This window comes from Carettochelys insculpta, chromosome 15 (genome assembly GCF_033958435.1).
Source record: "Carettochelys insculpta isolate YL-2023 chromosome 15, ASM3395843v1, whole genome shotgun sequence".
Classification (NCBI taxonomy): Eukaryota; Metazoa; Chordata; order Testudines; family Carettochelyidae; genus Carettochelys; species Carettochelys insculpta.
The window spans coordinates 2,663,729-2,682,500 of NC_134151.1; the positions used below are offsets into that span (position 1 = coordinate 2,663,729).

At 38.6% G+C, this 18,772-nt stretch overlaps 1 protein-coding gene across 5 annotated transcripts in view; it reads right to left on the reverse strand.

Moving 5' to 3' along the window:
* Nucleotides 1–213: 213 nt before the first annotated feature.
* Nucleotides 214–18,772, reverse strand: part of PURA (purine rich element binding protein A) — a 27,403-nt gene continuing 8,844 nt past the window's right edge. The window contains exons 3-4 of one of the 5 annotated variants that reach the window (XR_012647636.1): nucleotides 3,457–3,522; nucleotides 214–2,441 (exon numbers count right to left, since the gene is read on the reverse strand). The gene's annotated coding sequence lies outside the window, so the exon portion shown is untranslated. The other 4 variants (XR_012647639.1, XR_012647638.1, XR_012647637.1 and 1 more) reach the window with 4 other exon arrangements.

Here is an 18,772-nt window from a genome sequence, read left to right on the forward strand (position 1 = left end):
AAGAGAAATATCATGATGTAGATAACACTGGAAAATGTTACAAAGTAATCCTGTCAGAAATCTCAGGGAAGCACATGTTTTCTGTCTTCCTCAGAACTTAATTTAAAACAAACGGATACATGGGAAGGGGGGTGGAAGGGTTGGGGGGCGGGGGGAGAAGGACGGCCAAAATCACTTCAGTAGATTTTAAAGAATGGCACAATTTGAAAGACATTAGCCAAAAATTAAGTTTTTGCATTAAAAATCAGCACTGATAGGAGCCATCTTAAATCAAATAATTTATTAAGTAATTACATGTAAACACTTTATATTTACTAGCAAATACAATGCTTGCTGTTCTTTTAATAGATAAGTAATTCAAAAAATAAGACTATTATTAATGACAGACTAGAGATATCCATTCTATTGTACAGTGAGGAATCTGTGTTCTAGTGAAGTTAACATCTTGATTTTTCTGGCTTTGCTTTTTGACGTAACATACATAAAACAGAAATTTGAGCAGCACCCCAGTATCACGTCCAAGCTGACTTTGGTCTATCAGCAAAGGCAAACAAGTAATCACCCCCACTCTGGAATTTTAAATATTGACTGGGGAAGCCAGATGACAGGCCCTTCACAAACATCTTACAAAAAATAAATGCCTTTTTTGTCATAAAACAGAGAAAATGTAGTCAAACTATGAAAGGCATCTCTTCCGAAGGATAAAAGGAGTATGATCTCAATATTTTTAGGGTTAATGGTTATCAGCATACGATACAGATACACATACACATATTCACAGAATTTCTGAAATGTAGCCTATCAGCTAAAATACTTTATCATTCTGAGATTGTTTGGTGCTCAGGTACACTAAAACCAAAAGAATGATAGTTGCTTACATAATCAAATGAAAAATAATCATCTTTATTTTTGCCTACTTTATTTCAATTTTCAAATAAATTTTAAATAAGTCTGTACAAAGTATACTGTTACAGTATATATTTGTAAATTAGCTGAAATGCCTCAATATAACAACATTACAATAAGCAGCAAATATTGGCATATCTCTAATAAAGATTAACTTATGAACCCAAAAGTACCTCCTCCCACTAAAAAACATTTGAGATACTTTGGATCTTTGAAGGAGAGTCATGTTGCAAACAAATTAGTGACCAATCCTTCTTGGCCTCTGAAAGAAAAAAAATACTTTGCTTTTGATAATTCTGCAGAGAACATGAACATCTGAAAATTTAACTGTTAAAGGGACACCATCAGGTTAAAAGTTAATTGTAAAAAAGTAAAAAGCCATTAGAGAACCTTAAATTAGGAAAACAAAGAATTTTAGAAAATCTAATTTATCACCACCATCAGTGCTGAGTGAGATAAAGAAAGTACTTACTCAGGACTGACTTTACATGGCATAGACTTGGGCCTTTAATTTGGACAATGAAAATGATTTCATATTCTCCATCTAGACAATTTCAAGTTGCATTCTGCCTTTCACATGTTACCATCAACCTGCAATCTAGGGGATGCAAACATTGCTTGAGGGTATGTATACAGTCAAACCAACACAAAACCTGTTTTTGTTGGAATTAAAAACAACCAACCAACCAACCAACCAAAAAAAAACTATTAAATTCAGCCTTTATAAATCCTTTAAAAAAAAAAAACCCTTAAAACTGATTGGACAGTGTCCCTTTACTTGTTATAAAAAAAAGTTCAGATTTAAGATATATTAGATATTGCAGGGACTCTTGTTCACTGAAAACTGAGTGATGAAAGCCATTTAAGTATTCTCAAGTTTTCAAATGACAAGTTCCAAGTGCATTGTTTAGTTGCATTAGCACTTAAAATCTGTAACTATAATACTTCAGGAAAAATAGGACTGAAGAATATAAGTATTATATTTTAAAGAAGAGAATCGCCTCTATACTTTATTCTCCCAGAAAGATGTATTTAAATCAACATTAATTTCTATTTAAAAAATTTAAGTTAATCTTACATAGAATATAATGCAATACTGACTGCAGCAGGAACTAAATAAATGCAACACTCAAATAAATCTGAACTCACACAAGTTAAACTTTTTTTTAAATATTTAGAAATAAAATATTGACAATATTATAAAATTACAATATTTACACTAAGAAAAATCTGGAGTAATATATACCTTTAACAGGCTATTTTCTCCAATTTGGGATTGCCCGGGAATTATGAATATAGGAAAGGTTCATAATAAAGCTGCTTCGCAATATAACTTTTCATTAGTGATAAAGAGAATAATCTGTCAATGCCTTTTAAAGTAAGAGACTTCTCAAGGTGGGATGGAATATTTGAGTACCAAACTGGGAACAGAAGTCCTCCTCAGGCCGTCTGAAGATAATGTAGGACGAATCTCAGCTGCTCACATTAAAGCTGCTGCTGTATTACAGAACTGTCAGCAGGCAGAACCACACAGGCTGCAAAAGGGGAGGAAAGGTACTTTTCAGCTCAGAAAGAGTACTGATGGAAGACTCCAGACATTACGGACTCCATCTAAGGTTGCAAGAGCCTTGATTTGTACTGAGAGCACAAAAACAAAGATAAAGAACAAATCTAGCATGAAATTCGTGAATTGTGCTGCATCTCCTTAAAGGGACATTGTTTAGCTGAAGAACTATAGAAAACAGTCTTGCATTAGGAGTGTGTAGATTATTAAAACTGACAATTTTAAACACATTTTTTACTCTCTGCATTTCACGTATTCATGAGAGTGAAATTTGGCTGTTTCATCTTCCCTTCCTTGCTAGCTTCTGTCTCTTCTATATGAGCATGAGGCTGTTGTGTTTGGTCATAAACATTATAAAAGATGTTTGAATACTCCCAAATGTTCTTTTGGGTGTCTAAGAATAACAATTAGCTTTGTCAGCTGTATTCCTGCCCAGTTTTTTGTAAAAATAAAATAAAATAAAACAAAACCTAAATTTGGGGTTCCAAATTACTCAACAATGTCCTTTTAAGTTTTATGCATTTCACTATTTGATTCTTCTCTCAACTTCAAAGCATATTTTTGTGAACAGTTTAAAAAAAGGATCATGTTCAAATTCTGTTTTTCCCCTTTGCCTATTGCAAGAGAGAACTTTCATTTTCGAGTGTATACTTTCAGATATTTTTGAACAGAACTACGAACAAAAATTGTGAAATACCAGCTTCCTAATTATATACTTTCAGGGGTTTTCTCTGCATCCTCACCACCAAAGTTTACATAAGTGTCTATACTGTGAAAAATTAAATTTAAAACTTTCTTGGATACCTAACAATAATTTGTAAGTTTACATCTACCCTACCGACAGATGTTCTCTAAGTCTTGTAAATTCCCTTTTCGGTAGTGCAGAGGAGAAAAACTAGGAAGAAAACTTTGTACCTTTCAATTACCTGAGAGATCACATAATTTAAATGAAATGTGGGGAGGATAGAGAGGAAATGACAACTGACCTTATAAACAAAGGTATGTTTTGGGCTTCTGATTTCAGGAATAAACCGATATTTACTGGTAAAAGTCTGCCAAAAAACAAAAAAAAAAGAAACACAGGATTACTGGTAAATATTGGTTTATATGGAGAAGAAAAAAATATCTTATTGTGTTCCTGATTTCAATAGGTTAAACTTCTATAGCTCTAAGCAATTTCACACTGGGGCAGATAGAAGTAACGTGCCCATAAAACAGGGCAGTTGCAAATTGAATTGCTGACAATCTCGTGGCCTACCTCACATCCAACAGAATATTTTGGCAAATTATGTGCCCCGAGCCAGAAGCCTTATGTTGAAAGAAAAAATAAGATTAAAAAAAATATATATACCTTCTTCTGAATTCCTACCCCCCGCAACCCCCCCCCCCCCACAAAGCACTGAAGTTAACTTAGCACTCCTGGAAGATGATTGACTGACAGACAACCTGGGAGACTGATGATCTTTTCAGAATTACTTAAAATAAATTTATTTATACATCATGTGGCATCTTATCCTGACAACCGCTTGGATTTCAACACCTGGGATTCTGTCATCCCACCGTATGAGATATCATAAAATATACAATATTTAACGTAGCTGACTTTTAAATAAAGAATTTTCTTATAAGTGGTTATAAACCCTTTTATTTACATGCGTATTTATTTCCAAAAATAAAGTGTTGGTCCACACTGGACATGAGGAGAAGAGTTAAAAGTTTAACATCTAACCAAAGTACGAAGTACAAGAAGTTTCAGAAATCTGTGGTTGATTCAAACCACAGAAATATACAACATAAGCCACTGACACATTTTTACATATAGTATTATATTCTTAATAATATTTACAAATGTGAGGTCAAGATGACTAGAAACCCCAATGGACAGAACAATGTGTCACGGCTAAAAAGAAAGAAAAGCTTTAAAATAACCTAAATACAAAGGGAAACTAAAACTTTACATAACGTTTGGACAAAAAGAATTCCTCATTTAACTTTTCTGTAGTCAAAATTTAGGATTTAAGTTTATGACATCTTGAATACCAACTACATTTAACTTTCTAAACACAAACTTAACAGCTACAGTAAACCAGCTCACTAAGTATGTGAATGGCATTACAAATAGAGATTTCTTTATTTATTGTACCTTTTAAGATACAAGAATGCATGTGGCTGAAATACAAAATACCATGGCACTACAGAAGGGATTACACTTCACCAATGAACTTGTTTACAAACTGGCCATTTGTTGTTGTTTATATATTTAACTGGTAAGATGTGTTTACCTTACTACACATTACATAGACATGCACGGGAGAACATACGCCATGACAAAAACTGCAGAGAACTCGGACCTTATGAAGTTTCAAGGCCACCTTCATACATGTAATTCTCACAGGAGTTGATCCATTAAGGACCATTACACAGAGAAAAACCCAAGCAAACAAAGCTTCACTCAGAGATGTGTGTTGAAGCACAGTGGGTCTTGAGGAAGAAATCATCTTCCCAATGTATACTCCAGAAAAGTCTGCGTAGCCAACACCACATTATTAGATTGGGATAGAATTATACTTGCAGCTGGCTGATCCCCTCCCCCTCTGTTTTTGACATCTGAATGTTTACCGACCAGACATGCCTCCATCTTGCCCAGTTTTTCCCTGAGCTTCAACATCAGGGGCAGATAGTTGCTGCTTAGGTGTCCACCTCAATATGTGACATTCTCTCCTGCATAGAATCTCTGCTGTTTGGCCTGCTAGCTCAGAAGAGTACAGTTTGGCCTTAAAGCAGACCGGAAAAGGAAATATTTGTATACCCTTTTCTTTGACTTTATGGGGGCAGGAGGAGAGCTGAAAGAGTTTTGGTTTCAAATGTTTATTTTCCTACTTTTTAAATATACATATATATCTTAACAATTCAGGACTTGTCTACCTTGTGTTTCTTGAAAGATGAAAGATGATTAGGGACTGAGTAGATTTATGGCAGAAGCTATCTTGGAAATGAGGTATGTTCAATTAAGGAATTAATTTTTCGCACTCAAGACTACTTAAAACTTTTATGTTTAAGTTTTCACACCTAGCTGTCTCAGGCATCTAACAGCTGAAAAACCCCTGAAGAGACAGCACATCCATCACCATATTATCTGACTGCCTCCCAAGTGTCTAACAACAGAACAATATTTATTCCAGTGTCCATTTAAAAGCTGAGAGCGCTCCCAACCAACATCACTTGGTCCTCCTTCAGAGAGATACAATAAGTAAAATGGGGAAGACAAGACTTGACATTCCTCAACTATTTTCATGGTAGAAACACAAGCAGAAAAACATAATACATATAGGATTTTTCTCTCCAAGCCTTTGACGCTTGCATTAAACTCAAACCAACATGGAGACAAGTACAGAATCCAATTTACAGAGTCCCCACAATAACTGCAAAGTATATTCAAGTACAGTCATTTAAAGGCAGATCAACTTAATGCATTTGAAAAAAGTCATTCTATAATTAAATACCTGTTCTTAAACATAGCTCAAAACAAATATAGGTTTGCAGTTTATAATTCGATCTACAACGCAGAAAAATTACCACTATTAGTAGGCCAGGCATGCAATCATCAACACAAGAAAGTCTTTTCTGACTTGTTTGCACACACTTCTCTATCTAATCCTGGATTAATACATAACAAATCTGAAAACTTTAACTCTTAGAGGCCTGACACTTTGATCGTCAGGGGATATCCAGTTGGCTCAATGCACATATGAAGGATCGGAACCCAAATCAGTGAACAGCAAGCATGGCAGATTATGGTATCTTCCTATAACAAGGAATTGTCATGCAAGTAAAATGAGTTCTATGCTATGCAACTTTCCAAATTAGATAACATTTTCAACTACACATTGTGAGCATTACACTGAAATTAATGCTTAGGAAAATAATCTGCTTTTTAAAAAACAAAACATTTCTCAGGGGCTAAGTGCCAACTCATCAAGGGGAAAAAACCCAGGAAGGTCCTGGAGACCTATTAAACTACGGTATTAAAAGCAATATATAAGTGTTAATTCACTCTGACCTCATAGCAATGCACAGGCACTGAGAAACTAGAGTAAAATTCGAGCAATTAAAAATCAGACTCATGGATTAAATGTGGGAAGGATCCAAAACAGGAATTTAATGTCAGAGCGCTACATTTTCATTACATGCCCTACAACGAAATGGCGTTTATTTGTGGCGTAACAGTCACGGACTGGAGTAACACAGTAAACTGGAGATCAGACTAGCAGTCTTCCTAGTCCAAGTATCCTCTCTGACAGAGGACTCTGCAGAGGATTACAGAGCACAGATAGAGGCACAGTACTCCCTATTTTCCATCCCATTCTTCATGCAGCTTAATTTTTTTCAACCTCAAGTATGCATCCAAGACACTGCAGATCATTTCTTCCACTGTGCTTTTTCTTCCTGTAGTATTTCTCAGCATTCAGTTTCACCTGCCTACATGCTTTCTATCCACCTTGCTTTGCCAGGCCCTGCTTAAGCTCCTCAGCCTTCTCTAGGCTTGGGCAACCCAAGTAACCTCACTCTTCACTCTTTTTTTCTAACTCAGCAGTAAATATATTAAACACAGGTTGTACTATGAAATCTTCAGGGACTGAACTCAATGACCTCTCAAGGCCCCTTCCAGTTCTAGTGTTCTGTGATTCAGGAATATAATGTTAACCTTTCCCCATGAGAAAAGCTTCCTGTTGTCTTCTGTTGCTTAGCCAGTTTCTCATTTGCCAGACTGAAATTCTCTCCTGAACCACAATCTTGTTAAGTAGCCTGGGATAGCTTCCTGATTTTCAAGCAGCAACAGCATCCACAACAGCAGTTTCCATGGCCTGTGCATGCAGTAGAGAAACAGGAAAACACAGGCACCCTCCCCGCCCTCCCACTGTCAGCGAGAAGGCACTGAGGGCTCTCCCAGGCTGGGGGAATTCTCAGATGGCAACTTTGGCCCAGGATTCTGGTCATTCAGTCCTGCCAGACTGGCTCACAGTGGTCAGAACAAGAAAGACAATCTGCCTCTTCTCCACCACTCCCTCTTTACTTTATGACTCCTCCTATGCTCATATTTTCTAAGTAGCTTCTTGGGAGGAACTGTCAAAAGCTTTTACAATATCCAAAACATTCAGTCACCTAGTCCTATGTCACCCATTGTTTTTCCAACATATTCCAAAATTTCTACTCAATTATGAAAAGTGCATTTTTTCTTTCTAGAAGCCAGGCCCCAGGGTGGCCCTATCCTGGCTCCTCTAGATGGTTTATCATTTCAACCAATCTTCCTGGTATTGAAGTAAGCCTCTTTGGTTCGTAATTCCCAGGCTTACCCTTAAAGACTTTCTTAAAAAGAGATACAATATTTATTCCTGTTTAGTCCTCTAGTATATAGATCTTAATTAATGAGGCATTTATTTTAATTAGCAGCTCATCCATTTCATTCCCAAGTTTTTTCAGAACTCTTGGGTGAGCACTGGTCTCAGTCATCACAGGGCTTTAATTATTAGCTGCTTCCAGCAGCTGCTCTTTGGACACAATTCCTTTCTGATAGGACGATGAGGTACTCGGAGATTAGATCAAGTTCAGGTCTCTCTCAAACTCTTCTGCAATTAAACTGATGCAGACATGTCATTCAGCATCTCTGTGTGGTCCTTGTTCTCCTTAGTTGCTCCCTTTTGCAGCTTTATACTTCAGTGAACCCAAATTCTCTCTCAGCAATCCTGCCTCTAACACCCTTCACATTTCCTTTGCTCTAGCTCTTCAAAACTGCTCTTAACCCCCCTAATTGCCATTTTAGCATATCACCAGTCACAGGTTTCTAGCCACTTGCCTCAAGGTGGGCTTCCATTTTCAGAAAAATACTTGAGGGAGTCCAGTAACTCTTGTCCCAGAGCATTCAAACAACCTGATTGAGGTCCTGACTCCTTGCCTTCTTTTAGCTTCAAGATTTTGCACACCTTCTTGGATTTTATGAGCTTTTGTAATTTTAGATGTCCTTCTTGTTTAGTATAAGGATTTTACCTTCCTCCATTCTGATGTTAGGGTCTTTTTGATTAGCACTCTCATTTTCCTGAAAATCTTCCTCCTACATTTATATCACCTGGTTGGTTTTAGGTATTATTTCTCCCCCTCCCAAGGACACTGAATCTGTAATTATACCATGGTCACGCTTGCTTAATAACTGAACTATAATTATTTCTTAAATCAATTCTCGTGCATTATTTAGACCTAAATCAAGAATCTCACTCAAATGAGCTGTTGCAAGAAACAATTATTTAAAGGTGTCAAGAAATTACTGCTCTAAATTGTGCTCTGTTGTGAGGCCTGACCGGTTCATATATGGGTAGCTGAAGCCACCCCTCATTATAGTTTTATGAAGAATCGGCCGCCTCTTTGCTCTCTTTTGACAACAGTCAATTGCCTCTTCCTGACTGGGAAGACAGTAATGCACTTGTATTCTTACGGCTTCGGATTTGTCTCTAGCCTATGCAGACTCTAATATATCAACTTCTGTTCCAGTTCTCTCAGATTCAATGGAAATTTTTAGATACAGCATTACTCCACCATCACTATTATTTACTACTACTATTGGTTATAGCCAGGGAACACAGCATCTCTGATTTTTAGGATTCCACCATGTTTCAGTAATTCCCATTATGTCAAGGTCCTCTTCCATTGCCAGGCACTCCAGTTTGTCCATTTTTAAGCCTCTTGCACTGGTACAAAGACACAGTTTTTATTTCTGGCCGTGTGCCTATTTCTTACTTAACTCCATAGTCTGACACCCAGACCTTTTCTAGATTGTACTGCTGCAATCTCAACCTGCCTTTGCTCCATTTTTCACTGCAAATGCTCTCCTAAATGCAGAGATTCATTTTATTACAGACAACCCAAGCAGATATCCTAGTCTGATCCAATGGCCCCATTGCACCTGTCAGCTTTCCATCAGCTACTAGTTTCAGTATCCTTCTAAAAACCTTAGTAACTTTCTGTGCCACCAGTCTGGTTCCACTTGGGTTAAAGCAGAACAAGAGAGGTTCTCTTTACCCTCCAAAGCTCCTCAGCACCCAATTTATTTATTCTCCATAGCTTTGCACCCTCTTCTCAGGTACCAATCTACCTTTTTGCCTAGTAATGAACGTGTTTCAGAAAAAGGTACTATGTAAATCCTAAACCCAAGACCCTTTCCTAGCTATTTAAACATAGGTTTCTGAGCATCACCACATCCTGGTGTCAATATGTACCGCAATCACACGATTCTCCCTAGTACACGTCAGAATTTGTCTCCAGTATCTGTTACCTTTGCACTTATGGAGCAAAGTCAGCAAATGGCTCTCACAAGTAACCACATACTTGGCTATCCGTATTTCTAATGATGTGCTCTCCTGCCACCACAGTCTAATAACTCAGAACTATCTTCTGAAGGGGCCTACTTTGGTGCATGAAGAACAGTCACTCTTTTATCAAAGGTACCTCCTCAGTTAATGGTTTGTGTCTCCATTCTGCCTTGCTGCCCTCCAATCATATGCCAGGCTTCCTCACATGGAGGACTGATGAAGACGATCCTGAGATAAAACCAATTTATAATGTTTACATATGTTGTTTGTGTACATAGTTCCATTTCTTTCTTCCTCCAGTTCAGTCTCAAGAAGCTGATCTTGGGTGTCCAAGAAGCTGAACTTGGGATCCATGAACTACTGGCTTCTTGCGAAGCTTGAACAAATGTGCCATTTACCCATGACGCAGGCCCTCATTCTGTACCTGGTGCACTAATCTTGGAAGTTGCCATCAGATTAATCTGTTCTAACTCCATAATTGAACTAGGGTTTATGACTGTTACAGAATACCACATTTTATCCTTCAGTGAGAACTAAGCCAAGGTATAATGGCTTTATTTTGGCCCATTGACTCAAGAGGTTGATTCAGCACACAAGGTACTGTATAGCACTGCATAGCCTAATGCAGCAAGGAAGCCCACCCTAGTTTTTGCTGAATCAAGCTCCTAATACAAGCTCGTTTGCCTTTGCTTTCGGGGGGGGGCAGACAGCTTGGTAATTACACCATTGGCCTTGTAAGCCCAGGGTTGCAAGTTCAATCCTTAAGGGGGCCATTTAGGGGTCTGAGGCAAATAGATTAAAAAAAATTTCTGTGAGGGACAGTGACAGGTCCTGCTGTGAAGGGAGGGGACAGGACTCAATGATCTCTCAAGGTCCCTTCCAGTTCTATGAAATGGGTATAGCTCCATATATTCTATTGTCAACATATTTTTTTCCAATGCAGCATGATCAAAAGGCCTACCTGCAAAATGAACTGCATGTACTGGCCAAAAGTCAAATCACCATTACACATCAGATTTATGTATTTAATTCATAAATGTCAATTGCAGAAAATAGCTCATAAGCAGTGTAATCCATTACTCTGTAACACTGTCATGCAGTACTGACAGACCACTATAAAATCCCCATCAGTTGTTCTGTCTGGTCCCGCCTTAAACAGACTACAGTGACAACTCCACCATCTCAGCCTGTAGACAAGTTATTCCATGAACACATCACTCCTACGAAAACTTGAATTTTAACACCATCTGATTCTCCTCTGTGATTATTTCAACACATTTTATAAAGAATTGCACTTCTCCATTAAAAACAAAAGATCCTGATAAACTAATGGACTCTCCTACTTTTGAGCTTATTGGAAGTTAGAATGTCACCTCCTGTAACTCATAGACAATAAGGCCAAAAGGGACCATCAGATCTTCTAATCTGATTCCTGCATGTTAAAGGCCCGCCTCATGCACCTTTCTTCATACAACCACAGCTCAGATATCTTGGCAATTTGCCCAAAAATGGAAACACCGGCTCTGCTGGACCAATGCAGAAAGCAGGTTCCATAGACACAAGCTGTTCTCTGAATACCTGCTACCCAATGTTCAGCGTAGGGGACTTTCAGATTTGAGCACCTCTGCTGGTCTCAAATCACAGGGTATCACAGAAGGAAAAAGGCAGATACTGGTAGGATGGGATCCCAGTGTTGGCGGACCTCCTCTTGCAGAGCAAGAGTGGGGTTCATGTGGTCAACATGTCTCAAAGAACTACAACAGTCTACCTGTGAACTACAGGGAAAAAAATCAGAATTCTTGACATTGCTGGTACCTAATCATCTAGATTCAGCAGTTAGGGGCCCAATAAATCTCTAAGGTCATGAACCTGGGTCACAAAAGCCAGAGACACCATTCCAAATAAGAAAACTGAAAGAGCCCCTGGTCTATTTTCAAACCATGTACTCCAGCCAACAAGAATTCTTAGTCTTGTACAGCCTGAACCTCTGCCAGTTAGTCTTTATTCACGCTCCAGTCTCAGCTAGGCACTGGGTAAATTATCATAATGTGCCAGGTTACGCAGGTTGAAAATACAGAATGAGGTTTGACACATTCCCCTATACTCGTGGCATCGTAGCCTGTATTTCCTCACAAAGTTTAAAGCTCCTCCCCTCACTTAACCAGAGCACAGCACACATGTCCCAGTACTCAGGACTGTGATATGGGATCTATCAGGAAAAAAAAGGGAACTGAGCCACTCAGGACAGACTCCAGATACTCACACTAGGGTCAACACCTCTTCTTGGCCAAGTGAGCTAACAGATCAATATTCATCAGCTATGACTGCTGTGGCCAGCCTGAGAAGGAGCCTGAATGTATCAATGTACATTGCCAAAGAGACACAATAGAATGACTGCAACCCTCCATCAACACCCTCCCCCATTTCTGCCCCCACCACAATCAGCTGTTTAGCAGCTGGCAGGAGGCTCTGGGGGGGAGGAGCAAGGGCATGGCAGATATGGGGGAGACGGGGGGGTCCTGAAGAAAGGGGAGGAGTGGGGACAAGGCTTGGGACAGAGCAATGAGCATGCCCTGGTAAACTGGAAAGTCAGCGCCTGTAACTCCTGCCCCGGAGTTGGCACCTACGCAAGGAGCTGTATATTAGCTTATGAAGAGCTGCATGCAGCTCCAGAGCCACAGGCTGGCCACCCCGAGTTAAGTGCCACCCACAACTTCCCCATGCATAAGCTCAGTATCATTCCCAGGACTAACCCAGACTGAAGTGGATCAAGACGACCAGGGGAACCCAGGGGCGATTGGAGCTGTCTTTCTATAGCTTTCTCCACAAAAAAGGCAATTAAAAATAGAGGGATAAAATGAAGAGATTTTTGTTTTGAGCAAGGGCCAAATAATTTTTAAGAGAAGTGGGTGCTTTACAAGAAGTATCCTCTAGTCAAACAGACACTGCCAGTCAGCTCTTATAACAGCCTTCACACAGTCCTATTGGTTCTCACCAGTCAAAAGGGACATCTATCTAAATTACAAATTCTTGCCCAAAGCTTCCTCAGCAACCTTGTGATCAACAGGAGAGACAAATTAGCTTCCTTCCCTCCTACACAGCTTCAGAACAGGATTTAAAAAATGCTAGGCCATCGTCAGGGTTAGTACATGGCCTCCATCCTCAGCTCTAATTTCCCTCTCATCACAGTGTCCTTAGAGGAAAAAGCCAAAGAAGAGACCATGCAGGACTTCTATCACTCAGAGTCATAGCCAACGATAGATATGATGCTGAACCAATTTCATCAGATAGGACAACCCGATAAGAGTAGGCTGAGCACTATTATTTTCAAACAGACTCCACTAGCCTCTCAGGTTGGGCCAAAGAGGATGTCTTTCAGCCTAAGGAGAGTGGTGGGTGAGCAGATCACAGCAGAACATCCATGCCTGAAGGCACCTAATCCAAGCTCAAGCACAAAATACAAAGAAAGACCAGGAACTGACATGCAGACAGAAATGACCCATGGGTAGTTCAGTGATGGTCACGGGGAAATCCCAAAGCATCTGAGAAGAGAGCTATCATGTACCCAGACAAGGAAGTCACCACAACATAAGTAGAGCTCCAGTCACCTGTGCAGACTTCCCTCTGCATTACACTTTTTAGACTAAAATTTCTCTCTCTCAATTTCACCAGTACAATAATACTGGCATCCGAGATACAGAAAAGCTTCAGAGAGGAAGTCCAACCATCTCTCTTTTGTGCTCTTACACCTCAAGTACTTGTACTGCACCCCAAACATTACCGGAGTTTTAAAGACATAAAACTTTTCTGCCTCGTCTCTCAACACCCCACCCAGCTTTTAGGTTTTACTGGAACTGCAAGTGGCAGAGTGTATACCTTGCTTCCAATGAACTGTACAGCAATGCAATTTGTGAGTGGGACCCTGTTTTCCCCACTCACCACCTGGGACTGCTCACCCGCCAGTCTGTTGTGCAGGTTTTACACTACCATGGAACTCATGGTGCCAATGTGACACATCACATGGTACGTATGAAGTGGAGATCACATGAACTGCCAAGCAAAGCATCCATTTTTGTTTGATAAACTAATCTCATTGTCTAGGAAGAACCCATGGGCTGACTCACGTACGTCAAAAGAGCGCAGCAGGTACTACTCCACAGCAACCATTCCTCTGCTTCCCTTCACCAAAGAAAGGACTTACTCTGCTTCTTCCCAAGGTAATGCTTCTGGAAAATATTTTCAAGAACTTGAATGATTTTTAAATAGTGGGCAGGCTGTCAGCTTGGGAAGAGGACTGGCAATATCCCCTGCCCCCATGAGCTACCCTGGTTAAAGATAAGATATTGAGAGCTGACTGATGATAAATCTATCCCTTAATCTAGGCCTGAGGTGCTTAAACAACCTTCTCACAGTTTTAGTGCGTGTAACTTCCTCAAAGCCATCTGCTGGACCATATTCTCTCTTTGCTGGGTTTCCATCTAAAGTAGGCCTGGTCCTTCTCTGTTCCAGGACCACAATTATGGGCTCTCCCCGATGGAGTCCAGAGTCCTCTGGAGCTATCTTCAAAGCAACATTTCAAGGCAAGCTCTTCCTATTTGTGCCAGTACGCTTTGCTCTTTCTCGCTCTTTTTTTTTAAATAACCTCTGCCAGTTCAAATTAAATTCTTTGCAGCCAGTTTGCTTGTTAGAGTAACTCATTTTCCTGAGACAGTGGATCCTGTTTTGGTTTCTTTCCCATATACTTGTCTAATCACAATTTTAAGCATTTTGAACTTGTTACTGCTACCCAGTTAGCCAGCTCAGAATTTGGTGCTCAGATCCCATATTCTACTAGGATTTGATATGAAGATAAACTCAACCTGTGATCCTAATAACCCTCACATGCTTTGTACTTCACAAATAATGGAATAAACTTCAAACCACATAAAATAACTTTACATGGCCCTCAGGGATGCCACTATGCCCTGGTCATACAAAGACAGTTTTCATAGTAACCAATATATTTCTAAAGACAAAAGTAGAGAGAGAGTTAAAAAAAAGAAAGAGAGCAAGCCAAAGGCAACTGTCTGACATGAACCACAAGTGAGTGAGGAGATGGAGAAGAACTTGTTTGAGAAGACAAGCCTAGCCCACTCCTGGCTTCACCACTCCAAAACACAAATTCTTTGCTGCCAAAATTTAGAGAGGCCTTTTTATTTGCATTCATATCATCGCTCTCAGACATCCCAAACACAGAACATCAGTTAGAAAAGAACAATGCCAAAGTCCAAAATTTGGGGTTTGGCTCACAAAATTTCTAAATACTAGCTTTAAAGAAATGTGTTACATTAAAATTACATGAGCATTTAAAAAATATGCCACTTCCAAGTCATGCTTGCAGCCCACACACAAGACTGTCTGCATAAGGGCAGAGAACCAGAGTGCTAAACTGATTGAAACTAGAGGGAACCTAGCAAGCGTAAAGGGACCCATTAATCTCTTTTCTCTCAAAGAAATGTGATTGTTAAAACACAAAAAGTGGCAGGAGACTCAGAAGTAGAACCTTCGACCACTTCAGCTTTTTTCAAACTGTCTAGAATGACATAAATGACCCTGACTTTTCAACTACCCAAACTCAGTTAATAGCAAAGAAGTAGACAGCTAAGATGGGAGAGGACAAGTGAAGGCAAAGTAAACCTGGAAATTTTTAAGAGCTAATATATTAGCATGACTGATTTTTTTTAAATAATGATTTTTAATTTAAAAAAAAATCTTGACAGTATTCACTAACAGAAAACTCTCCGGAATGAACTTGAGCAAATTCCTCTCTTTCTGAAAACTACCATAAGGTAGTGAGTTTGTGAATCAGCAATCTAATTTCTAACTAGCTGATCATGTACAGATGCTCAATTTCTACAAACTGAGTTGGCAAAAGACAGAAAATTCAGCACTGCTAGTTATACTAAGTTTTCATGTTTTGCGCAAGTTCCCAAAACATATAAACCTGTTTTAGCATTCTTGTACATCAATGTCAGGATATCTACCTCCAGCCCCAACAACTTTAGAAATAATAGAAACAAGTCAATCAGATTTGGTATATGCCCTGAAAAGGAAAGTCTGGATTTAAGAAAAAAACATTTAGTAATTGTGAAAGTTGCTGTATCCACTGAAGTCCTCAATCCAAAATGGTTAGCTTTTTTTTTTTCTTTTTTTGCCTAAAAGGCTTTAAATATTTATCTTAGAGAAATTAAAATGGGAAGAAAGACTTTTGAGGGAGAGGAAATATGTAAAAGTGCAAAAATACTACATGGTAAACTTGTAAGGCTTTGAGGAAACTAAGCGGGGCTTTTTTATTTCTCCTTCTTTTTAAAAGGCCGGGGGAGGGGGAAGTGGGGGGAATCCAACAGTCAATTTGAGAATTTACAGGTACTCGATAACAAAGATGGAAGCATAATGCAAAGAAGCACAGTCAAGAACTTCAAATTTGAATGATTAAAAAGCTGTATGTGTTAGCCTTAGATAAAAATGCATATTTACCAAATCTTCACTGACTAACAATAAAAATTACTTCAATATGAAAAATCATTTAAATTTATAAGTCAATATTTATGTCCCCTCCCCACTGGCCCACTCCATTTCCCCCCAAATTCAGCTTACTTTTTTCTTGGGAGACATACAGCACCACTGCATTAGAACGTACAAGAAATGAAAACAGTGAGTACAACCAATATAGATCCATTGACTTTTTATTACAAATTTACTTGATCACGTGGCTTCAAAAAGTTTAAATCAATACCCTATTTTCTGTATGCTAGTACAAAGCAAAATCTATTTTACAAATTAAATACCTAAAAATTTGACAAAAATAAAGTTTTATGGAAAACAGTTATAAAAATCTTAAATCCCCTTTTAAGAAGGTAAGAGGTAACATTCCCTCCCCACCCCTATAGTTCTGTTATACAATATTAATGTTCATCATTTTTAGAATAGGTAGGTATATTATATTTTGCTGTTAGCATACAAAAGTCATACTAATAGCTTTATTTGTATATACTCCAGTTAGTGCATGAATGCCATCTGATTGTAATATAATCGACTATTTTTAATTGAACCCTAATTTACATTTAATTGTTTGCATAGTTTGAAAGGGATAAAGGTTATACTACAGCTAATCATAAAAAGAGTGGTTACAGTGCTGTTTTTAAAGGCAACAAAGTAATTGCTCCCAAATAAAGTTATAGGTTTGCTCAAGGCAGGGGTTAAAATTACCAGCAGCTTTCTGCCTTGCCTGATATGACTGTCAATTCTCACTAGTCCAAGCGGACAGCCTTTCTACTCTTTAGAATGTCTGAAAAATTCTTAGTCAGTTGCTAATTTTGCACTACAGGTTGAACCTCTCTAGTCTGGCACCCTCAGGACTTGACCGATGCCGAACCAGAGAATGTGCCGAACCATGGGATGTCAATACTGTCAAGCACGTTACCAACACTCTTGCTGCTTACTGGGCTCTTAGAAGACATTTAGGGGTAAATTACAGCTAAACAACAGCACAGAACACTGAGAGCCAGGACTGGTGGCCGTAAACAAACTTTCTGAGACCACAGGAAACTTGGCCACACCCATGATAAGCAGACATCTGGCTAATTAAAATCATACCAGAGGATGGACATCGCTGGATGAGAGAATGCCAAACCAGAGAGGTTCAACCTGTACTTCTCAAAGAATGCTACACTGAGCAAACTTCAACCCCTGCAAGGGATACTCAAAAAAGTGACACTGTCAAGTATTTTTTTTTAAATAAAAGGTTTACAATTTGAAAACTTTCCATTGTGTATGATGCCTTCTGAGAAGTTTGAAAACAACACCCACTCCTCACCACTAAACTGATTTTTTTTTTTTATTTGGCAACAGATGAACTTCCCCTTCTACTTCGTAAGGTGCAAAAGCCAACTTGGCTTTACTTGTAAACTTCCTTGTAGTCATAGGCATCTTCAGTGATTTCGGCACAGTTCTGGTTTGGTAGTCAGCTTTTGCTCCCCCTGTGGCTGGATGGCTGCCTCTTGCAGCAGAAGCAGAATAATAAACAAAAGGCGTGAATCAACAGTGGCTAATTATTTTTATTGAATTTTTTTCAGAGACAGAGCAACTAATTAAAAAAACAAAAATAATTAACTTAAGCTGGAGGATATTCTCTGTCAGATCATAACCGCTTTAAAGAGAGGTCATATTTGAATAATAAATTACTTGACAGTGTCCCTTTAACTTAAAAATAAATGAATGTCAGTATTGCAATGAATTTCAAGTTTTCTTGCATTTAGTCATATAAAGTAGTTTTATCATGCTCTTGGACCTTTTTCTACAAGACATTTAAAAGCATATCATCAAGGAAAATATAAGGCATACTTTCAGGAATTAAATTTCTTGGCACATTTGAACATACTGTCTTTTTAGAACAACACATATGGTCAAATATACCATTACCTTTATCTGCCTAACATTAAACAGGATATTCCAACTGTATTTTGTTTTAAATACTGAGATAAAGAACCTTGGTAAAGTTGCAAGCACCTCAGGGAAAAAAATGAGATGCTAATAAAATAAAGTAAAATCCTTTACAGTCACGTAGTCTTTCATCAATATCATTTATAAATTCCTAGAGTATCTGGGTGTGGATTTCATTTAAAACAAGAAACAGAAACAAAAACACTGACCACAAGTTCTCGGACACTGTTCACAACACTTTGCTAAAACTGTGTTAAGCTGTAATGGTATGAATGGAACTGCACAACCCATGCACTTCTTCACCCAGTCAGATCCCTTGCAGGATCTGAATTTTACAGGTAAAGATTTCCCTTTAGTCAATGTTGACCCTGGGGGAAAGCCTATATATTTAACAAAGCTCACGTTAACTCAAAAGTAAAGAAGGACACTTGGCAGTATTTTCACTGACTCACACTACTTA